Genomic DNA, 10157 nt, shown 5'->3' on the forward strand with positions numbered 1-10157 from the left:
GTTTCTTGTCAGCATATCTTGTTTCTGAACTTCATGGGGCTTTGCCAAGATTAGCCTTTGGCAGGGTGCCAAAGAAGATAAAGGTTTGTGATAAGGCCAAAGGACTTTTTATGAAGGACTTGTTTTGGAATTAATTTGGATTAAGATGAGAATGAGATAATTCCAGGAGTGAAATGCTACTGGTAGGACCAGATCGGACGAATAGGTAGCGGACATTGGTTCTGGTTCGCCGATCCGATAGCAATTGCTGGCTGGCCATGCCCCCGAACCAGTCCATGGCCCACAGTCCAGCCTTCGCAAGCTGAACACCGGGAAGGCAGCTCGCCACCTGCTTGCCCTTCGGTCAGGGGCCGGGGCCCATTCCCCGAGGCTCTGGAGCCGCCGCCTGTCCCAACTGGGTCAGGGAATGCACCATTCCCCGACACTCTTGCCGCCCACTCTTCCTTCACCCACTTGCTGCCCGCTCGCTGCCTGTTCTCCCTTCGCCTTTGGTCAGGGCCCAGGGATACCTCATTCCCCTGAAACCCCAGAGCCACCCCCTGCTCGCCGTCTGCCTCAACCGGGTCAGGGAATGCACCATTCCCCGACACCAGCCTTGTCCCCGAGCCACCGCCCGGTCTTCGTTCACCACGCAGCGTATACTTACTTTCTTCCAGTGGCTGGCTGCCCGGAAAGGCAAGCGTCCAAAAGTTACTGGAGTCCCTCTCCTTGAATATGCCGCCGCCATTGCTGCTTGTTCCATGCACCGGCTGCACAAGCGCACACCATTTATTTCATTTATTTATCAGCGGCAGGTTGGGTGTGCGCTTGCGCAGCTGGCGCATAGAACAAGGCGGCATATTCAAGGAGAGCAACTCCGGTAACTTTTGGACGCTTGCCTTTCCTGGCAGCCAGCTGCTGGAGGAAAGTAAGCATATGCCGCATGGCGAAGGAAGAGCGGGTGGTGGCTCCAGGACAAGGCTAGTGTCGGGGAATGCAGTTGAGGAAGCGGCGAGCTGGGGGTGACTCCGGGGCCTCAGGGAATGGGGCGTCCCTGGGCCCCAGCCCCTGACCAAAGGCGAAGGGCGAGCAGGCAGCGAGAAATGCCGGAGTTGGACGGTGAGTGGGCGGCAGCTCCGGAGAAAGGCCGGAGTTGGGGAATGGTGCATTTCCCAACCTGTTGAGGCAGGTGGTGGCTTCGGGGCCTAGGTGAAGGGAGAACAGGTGGCGAGGGAAAGGGAAAAGGCAGAATAGAAATTATTTTTTTTCCCTACTGGGTTCTGTGGGCGTGGCTTGGTGGGGGCGTTGTGACTGAGTGGACATGGCTGTGAGTGACATTGAGTTGACCACACCCACTCAGTCACAGGACACACCCACCCACCAAGCCACACCCACAGAATAGGTAGCAAAAAATTTTAGATTTCACCCCTGGGTAATTCTCAGATGTTCTAATAAAATATGTTTGTTTAGGACTGGTTGTGTCTGGTAATAACTACTTGGGCCTAGGTCACAACAGATTTCAAGGTTGGAAGTAGGAGCATTTTGGCTGTGAAAGGCCTTCTATTTCTTTTCCACCACAACCAACCCCCCAAATCCAAAAATGAACTGAAAAATCAGGCAGAAGTTTTCTAATCTTGCTTCTTCTGGTGATGTTAGCGCATGCTAGATGGTCTCCTCCAGCCTTGAGACTGAGTTGCAGTCCCCAAAGATTCACTACTAATGCCACAGATGGTGAGTAAATGTTTGTTTTCATCACATACATACACAGACTGTATGTATTAAACCCAAAGGTGTGTGTGTGAATGTGTGTATTACTGATAGTCATGACAGAAATTAAAACCCTGTTCCTTTTTTATGGGTCTCTTGTAGAGGTAGTATTCAGCAGGTTCTGACCAGTTCTGGAGAACTGGTAGCAGAAATTTTGAGTAGTCTGACTGGTCCCGCCCCCATCTATTCTCTGCCTCCCGAGTCCCAGCTGATTGGGAGGAAATGGGGATTTTGTAGTAACCTTCCCCTGGAGTGGGGAGGGAATGGAGATTTTACAGTATCCTTCCCCTGCCACACCCACCAAGCCACACCCACCAAGCCATGCCATGCCCATCAAGCCACGCCCACAGAACCAGTAGTTTTTTTTTATCCCACCACTGGTGTCATGGATACCCCAGACCAAGTTGGGCCTTAACTGCATCACTCCCTGTTTGATAGCATGACCCCCATGACCAGCCTGTGGCCTAAATATTGTATAATTGTACTTTAATGGTAAAATGATTGATTTGAGGGAAATGAGGGTGATGTTTGAGTTTGAGGTACACTTTTGAAAACAAAGGGTCCAATGGCCTTCTGAAGCAAAATACAAGCTCTTCCCCTTAAAATCAAGTCAAAATAGGCTCAACGTTTTCATCACATTACTAAAAGCTTTCCTGTAGTCTATGGCAACTTTGGAAGCTAAGTTCATTAAAGCAGACCCCTCTTTTTTTCAGTCTCCCCAAAGCCTGAAAAAAAGCAGCCCCTGCTTTTGTTACTGAATTAACTACAGTATAATGAGCAAATTCCTTAAAGCAGCATCTTTTTTCTTCATCCTTATGGGAAAATATGAACCAAAAAAAAATGGGATGATTTAATGAATAGCAGAGAAGTGCTGCACTCGCATGAAGTGTGAACCACTTCTTCCTAATCATTTTTAAAGCATGCAAGGCTCTACAATGTATACAGGATTCTAAAGGCCATGCAGCATACAAACACAAACATAGACACACAGAGAGAGTTCCTGTTTATACAAAAGGATGACCCCCCCCCCGAAGTCATTTCTAGCACCAACATGTGAATCTGGATCCATTCATTTGGTATGATATTTTTTTCTCTCTTTATTTTTAGGGAGACAGAATAGTCTGTTGTGAAACAAATGCAGGAATTGGCAAGTAATCATCTCTTCTGATTAACATGACAGCCCTCCTACAGCTGGGATTCTTGTATGGAATCAACTTTGCTGTTGAATTTTCAGTAATTATATAACTACACAAAATGCTGCTTTGGCAAAGGAAATTTGTAAATAGGGAGGGGAAATACTGCAAATAGAAAACATGTTTGTAGTCTGAAAGGGGCATTTTCTAGCATTCTTCTTTCTGCTTTAATCCAAACACAAACCATATGTACATTTCCACTTGTTTCAGGTATTTAATTAGTAATCTTTTATTTAGAATGTTTCGATCTTGCCGTTCCCTTCCTTCCGCAGGAGAAAAAACAGATAAAACCAAGCTGCCTACTTGTGTTTTCAAATAGTTCTTCCATTGTTACTTTTCTCTTGTGTTTTGAAACTTTAACATGGGGTCTGCAACGAGAAAGAAAACTGACTTAGTTCTTCCCATTTTTCTGCGGGTGGTAAGGATAGAAAATTTGTTTATTTTCCCCCCACCAGTCCACCTCACTTGTTTTCATTAGAAACTTCTGTTTTATCTGAACTGACATTTGTTCCAGAAACTCACAAAAAGAAACTATCATAAAGATGAAGTGGTTTTTTTTTACCCTAAAATAAACAGATTTCAGTTCCATCCATGGTGGTGGTAAAGATAGTAAACAACCTTAGCTTTAATATAAAGACAATGCAATGGAAAGCCTGTAGGCCAGATTTGGCCAATTAGGCAGAAAAAACCTTAAGGGAAGAAAAAAAACACCCTTTTCCCAGACCAGTTTGCTCAAGGACAAGTTACATCTGTAGATGTTGGCAGAAAGAAAGTTGGTAGTCTATATATAGTCTAATATCCTATTTCTGATTTAATGCTTTATCTAAGTTCCCGATATATCATCTGCATATCATCTAGCTATCAACAGTAATTCTTGAAGTTGCTGCAAATGTTGATTGGAAGGGAGGGAGGGAGGGAGGGAGGGAGGAAGGTTCACCACTTCTTGCAAGTTGTTGCTGTTTATGAGATTTTGGCATTCTTGCCAAAATTCAAAAGGAAAAAAGGAAACTTTAATGAGATGTGGTGATCTCTTGACAGAGAGATGTTTGTGCCTACATAGGTAAGAATCTTGGTCTCCTGGATATCAGAGGGACAATCATGAAAGCCATAGAAATCTTATTACCAAACTCTGGTTTGTGTAGTGAACCCTAAAAGCTGATGATTTAAGCTTTAGCTCAGGGGTCTGCAAACTTGGCTCTTTTAAGACTTGCAAAGCAAAGCTGGCTGAGGAACTCTGGGAGCTGAAGTCCACAAGTCTTAAAAGAGCCAAGTTTGCAGACCCCTGCTTTAGCTGATGAAGCAATGACCCTTGTATAAAGGAAAAGGCTGGGACTAATTAATCTGGGAAATCAATGTGTGTCTGTTAAATTGAGGATCTCCTAAAACAGTGATGGCTAACCTTTTCCAGACCGAGTGCCCAAAGCTTGGGTGGCTGAATGCATGTAAACTTGCCTGAACCCCCAAAATGTAATGAACCTCCGTGCATGCACGCCAGCCCCTGTGTGTGTGTGTGTAGGCCCTACGCATGTGTCCCACCCCCCCTTGCACATGCATACATGGCCCCCGCATGTGCCCCGTCCCCTGCACAGCAGAGATCCAAAGACCAGCTGGTAGGTGGGAGGCGTGCACGCAGGCACGGCAGAGCTGAACTGGTGTGACAACTCACGTGCCCACAGATACATTGCTGCATGCCACCTCTGGCAAAGGTTTGCCATCATGGTCCTATAAAATGACTGTTCAATTATTTTTTGCAAGAGAGAAATAGATGAAGTGAATCCTTTGTTCCCTGAGAGTGTAAGTCTGATTTTTTCCTCACTTCACTGAAAAGTTGATCTTGGAGAGAGAATTGTGGCCTTGAACCAGGGGTGAAATGCTACTGGATCAGACTGGATTGTGCGATCTGTTAGTGATTGTGGCTGGTAGTTCGGCGATCTGGTAGCGATGGCAGAGCACCCACCCACCTGGGTGTCATTACTTCCTGGGTGTCATTACTTCTGTGCACACACTTCCGAGCCAGTAGGGAAGGTAAGTAGATTTCACCCCTGCCATGAACTCTTTCTTTTGTGACTCAAGAGGCTGGTACCCTCCAGGAGAAGTTTGGGAGATTGGTCAGAGCCAATATGGCAGGACTAACATTCTAAATATTGTAAGAGGTAAGATACCCCAACCCTTTTCATATGGTAAATTCCATGCACAAATTGATTATTCTTTACCATAAGGGAGTATGAAATATAAACAAGAAATAACCAAAAAGAAAGACACTGTCCTCTTCAGGCCATAGACCAGAAAGATTTATGATACAGTATTCCATCATCAGAATGCTCCAAGCAATTCCTAAGATTGCTCTGTTAAAAATCACCTCCTGGCTTATTTTGCAATAAATCAAAGTGCAATACAATTTCCAATAAAATCTCCTAAAGTATGGGATGCAATTCTGCCCATAGCTTATGGAAACTTACAGAGGTGGCATAGTATCTCTTCTATTATCAAAATAATAAAATCATTCTGTTTAAATGATGATTATGTTAAAAAGCTAAAATTCCCTTAAAGACCATGGACAATTACAGATAGCTTTTTAAAATATATACTAAAATAAACATTCCTATTCCATCTTTGATTCTCATCTACTTTGCATGACGTTTATACTATATTTTTTCCTGAGCAATCACAATAATCAGCCAAATTATCCCTCACTTGTCCTCCCAAATGTTTATTTGTAATTCAGAAGTGAAAGCTGGATGCTAAACTCCTGAAGAAGTTTCATATGTTCTTAAATGATCTGGCAACTTTGATATGAAACATGATTTTTTTTCTTTGCCAACTGTACTCTTTTCTCCACTACTGGAGGCTTTACAAAGTTTGCTTTTCCCACAGTTTCTCCAAGGCTGAGTTAATAAATCTTATTTAATGACTGATTAGACACTGCTTTGTATTCATTTAAGTATTTATGGATTAGAAGATAGGGACATGGAGAGAAGCAAATTTCCACTACAATTGCTTCTTTTTATTTAAATCCACAAAACTGTAGAAGCACCTTTATGAGTATTTTTTAAAATTGTTGGACTATTCTACAAAATGCATTTCCTATATTACTATGCTATCTCCAGGATGGCCAAGATCCTCAGAGCTTGGGTCTTCGGCTGATGCTATGCAATGCCCGGTCCGTGGTAAATAAGGCTCCCTTGATTCATGATCTTATACAGAGGGAGTCCGCGGACTTTATGGGCATTACGGAGACCTGGTTGGGCACAGAGGGGGGTGTTCCCCTGGTCGAACTGTGCCCTCCGGGTTTCCGTGCATTTCATCAGCCGAGGGCCCAAGGTAGGGGTGGCGGGGTGGTGGTTGTGATTAAAGAAAGTCTAGAGCCGAGGGAGTCCACTGTGCCTCCCTCGCCACAGGAGGGCTGTGAATCCCTCCTTGTGAAGTGGGGCCATAGGAATCAGATGGGTCTGTTGATCGCGTACCTGGCTCCTTGCTGCGTGACTACAGCCCTGCCTGAGCTGCTGGAGGTGCTTGCCGGGGTGGCAGTTGAGACTCCCAGACTTTTGGTCATGGGGGATTTCAACTTGCCATCGGCTGGCTTGTCATCAACGGTAGCTCAGGAGTTCCAGGCTTCCATGACGGCCATGGACCTGATTCAAGTAATTGATGGCCCTACACACATGGGGGGAGGCACACTAGATTTGATTTTTATCTCTGGACAGTGGATTAATGATCTGGTATTAGGAGATTTAGTGACGGAACCAGTGTCATGGTCGGATCATTTTCTCCTTCGCCTGGACTTTCGGACCGCCACTCACCACTGCAGGGAGACGGAGCCAATGCGTTGGTTCCGTCCCAGGCGCCTGATGGACCCTGAGAGGTTCCGGACGGAGCTTGGGCCATTTCCTGAGGATCTGGCCCATGGCACGACTGAAGAACTAGTTGCGGCCTGGGAGCGGGCCGCGGCTGGGGCTTTGGACCGTGTCGTGCCTTTGCGGCCTCTGACCCAGCGTAGATCTCACTTGGCTCCCTGGTTCTCTGAGGAGCTGAGGGAGATGAAACGCCGGAGAAGACGCCTAGAGAGTACCTGGAGGTCTAGCCGTTCTGAGGCTGATTGGACACTAGTGAGTTCTTTTACTAAGACCTACCTAGTGGCAATGAGGGAGGCGAAACGTTCCTACGTTTCCACCCTCATTGCATCGGCAGATAACCGCCCAGCCGCCCTGTTTCGGGTGACTCGCTCCCTCCTTCAACAGGGGGGGCGGGATGACCCCCTACAGGGACGTGCCGAGGAGTTTAACGGTTATCTATACGATAAAATCGTTCAGCTTCGGGATAGTTTAGACCAAAATTGCGATGATCCAAGTGGGATGGCAGAGGCACGTCTTGTTGAGGTTATTTGGGATGAGTTTGAGACTGTGGCTCCCGAGGACGTGGACAGGTTACTGGGGAGGCTACATGCGACCACGTGTTTACTGGACCCGTGTCCTTCCTGGCTGGTGCTGGCTACTCAGGATGTGACACGAGGCTGGCTCCAGGGAATTATAAATGCTTCATTGTTGGAAGGGGTTTTCCCCGCTGCCTTGAAAGAGGCGGTGGTGAGACCCCTCCTCAAGAAGCCTTCCCTGGACCCAGCTGTTTTGGGTAATTATCGTCCAGTCTCCAACCTTCGCTTTGTGGCGAAGGTTGTAGAGAGTGTGGTTGCATGGCAGCTTCCCCGGTACCTGGATGAAGCTGTCTATCTAGACCCGTTCCAGTCCGGCTTCCAGACCGGTCACAGTACGGAGACAGCTTTGGTTGCGTTGGTGGATGACCTCTGGAGGGCCAGGGATAGGGGATGTTCCTCTGCCCTGGTCCTATTAGATCTCTCAGCGGCTTTTGATACCATCGACCATGGTATCTTGCTGCACCGGTTGGAGGGGTTGGGAGTGGGAGGCACCGTTTATCGATGGTTCTCCTCCTATCTCTCCCACCGGTCGCAGACGGTGTTGACAGGGGCAGAGGTCGACCGCAAGGCACCTTACTTGTGGGGTGCCTCAGGGGTCGATTCTCTCGCCCCTCCTGTTCAACATCTACATGAAGCCGCTGGGTGAGGTCATCAGTGGTTTCAGGGTGAGTTATCATCTGTACGCTGATGATACTCAGCTGTACTTTTCCACCCCGGACCACCCCAATGAAGCTGTCGAAGTGCTGTCCAGGTGTCTGGAAGCCGTACGGGTCTGGATGGGGAGAAACAGACTCAAGCTCAATCCCTCCAAGACGGAGTGGCTGTGGATGCCGCACCCCGGTACAGTCAGCTGCAGCCGCAGCTGGCTGTGGGGAGCGAGCTATTGGCCCCAATGGAGAGGGTGCGCAACTTGGGTGTCCTCTTGGATGGGCGGCTGTCGTTTGACGATCATTTGGCGGCCGTCTCCAGGAGGGCCTTCCACCAAGTATGCTTGGTGCGCCAGTTGTGCCCCTTTCTTGACCGGGATGCCTTATGCACGGTCACTCATGCCCTTGTCACTTCCCGCTTGGACTATTGCAATGCTCTCTACATGGGGCTGCCCTTGAAGTGCACCCGGAAGCTGCAGCTAGTTCAGAATGCAGCTGCACGGGTAATAGTGGGAGCGACTCGTTGCTCCCATGTAACACCAATCCTGCGCAGCTTGCACTGGCTTCCTGTGGTCTTTCGGGTGCGCTTCAAGTTTTTGGTTACCACCTTCAAAGCGCTCCATGGCTTAGGACCCGGGTACTTACGGGACTGCCTGCTGTTACCTTTTGCCTCCCACCGATCCGTACGCTCACACAGAGAGGGCCTTCTCAGGGTGCCGTCCGCCAAGCAATGCCGGCTGGCAGCCCCCAGGGGAAGGGCCTTCTCTGTTGGAGCTCCTACGCTCTGGAATGAACTTCCCCCTGGTTTACGTCAAGTGCCTGATCTTCAGACCTTCCGCCGTGAGCTGAAAACGCACCTATTTATTCAAGTAGGACTGGATTGATATTTTATTGGGGTATTTATGTCTTATGATTTTAAATGGTTTTAAAAATTTTGGCCACGTTATAATATTTCTTTTTAACTTCTTTTTAATGTTTATATATTGTATTTTTACTAGGCTGTACACCGCCCTGAGTCCTTCGGGAGAAGGGCGGTATAAAAATTGAAATAAATAAATAAAATAAATAAATTTCAGGTAAAAAAGCTATAAGATAGTTCAATTTGGCATATGACAAGAATACTGTTCTTTCCGAGGTTTTCTTGACTTTCAAAATCAAATAACAAAGTAGTTGCATATAAATTAGGATAGCCTTTCAAAAGTTCAATCATACTCAATTCAAAAATGTAATGCCAATGTTTTTTTTTCCTTTTTCAAATTCATAGTCTAAAATGAACAATACGGGGGAAATGAGAAAATGACCAAACTTAAAGACCACACAAAGCGGGAGGAAGGGGAGAGGAAGGGAAAGAGAGAGAAACACAGACTTTGGTTCACAATAAAAAAAAAAAGACATTGTGGAGAATTCTAGCTATACAACTCCCAGGCAATGTCTAATTTGTCCCTTAAATGTGAAGGTCATGTTGCTCTTATCTGAGAGGAATCTTTTGGGAGCCATCCCAAATTTCTGTTGAGTTTATTTTAATCCACACCTATTAAAAAATTCCACATAGTCTCTTCTCACAGCTATATAACTTCATCTTTTCTTGATTGTTATCTGCTGTTCAAAGTTGGAATGTGTGAATCATCAGCTGCAATTTCCTAAAACGTAAAGAGTTGCATCATACTTCAAACTAGTCTTTGACAGTTTATTCATAAGACATGCAGTTATTGCAGAGTATACTGCAATATGTATACAAGCAGTATGCTGCTATGAAAGTATATGCAGGGGGGAAAAATTATCAGGAAACATAGAAATATTTCAGGAAGAAGTCACCAAAACTTCTCATCACTATGCTCTCAATATCTTGCAGAAAGTCAAGTTCTTGAAAAGTGCTATTAGACATGCAGCTGAAGATGCATATGGACTTCCATATGATTGAACAGCCCAATGCCTAGAATTCTTCACAGTTCTTCACAATTCTTCACAGTTCTTCACAATTCTTCACAGGAAGAATGCATGTTATCATCAGTATCTGGCTGTTCCCATACTTGGCATGATTCTGTTCATTGCGTTTGAGAGGAAATCTATCTGTGACAAAATCCTATTCTCCAATGAGACAGAGAGGAGAAGTGAAGAGATGGATATGTAAACCAGGGTTTC

Source organism: Ahaetulla prasina, chromosome 2 (genome assembly GCF_028640845.1).
Source record: "Ahaetulla prasina isolate Xishuangbanna chromosome 2, ASM2864084v1, whole genome shotgun sequence".
NCBI lineage: Eukaryota > Metazoa > Chordata > Lepidosauria > Squamata > Colubridae > Ahaetulla > Ahaetulla prasina.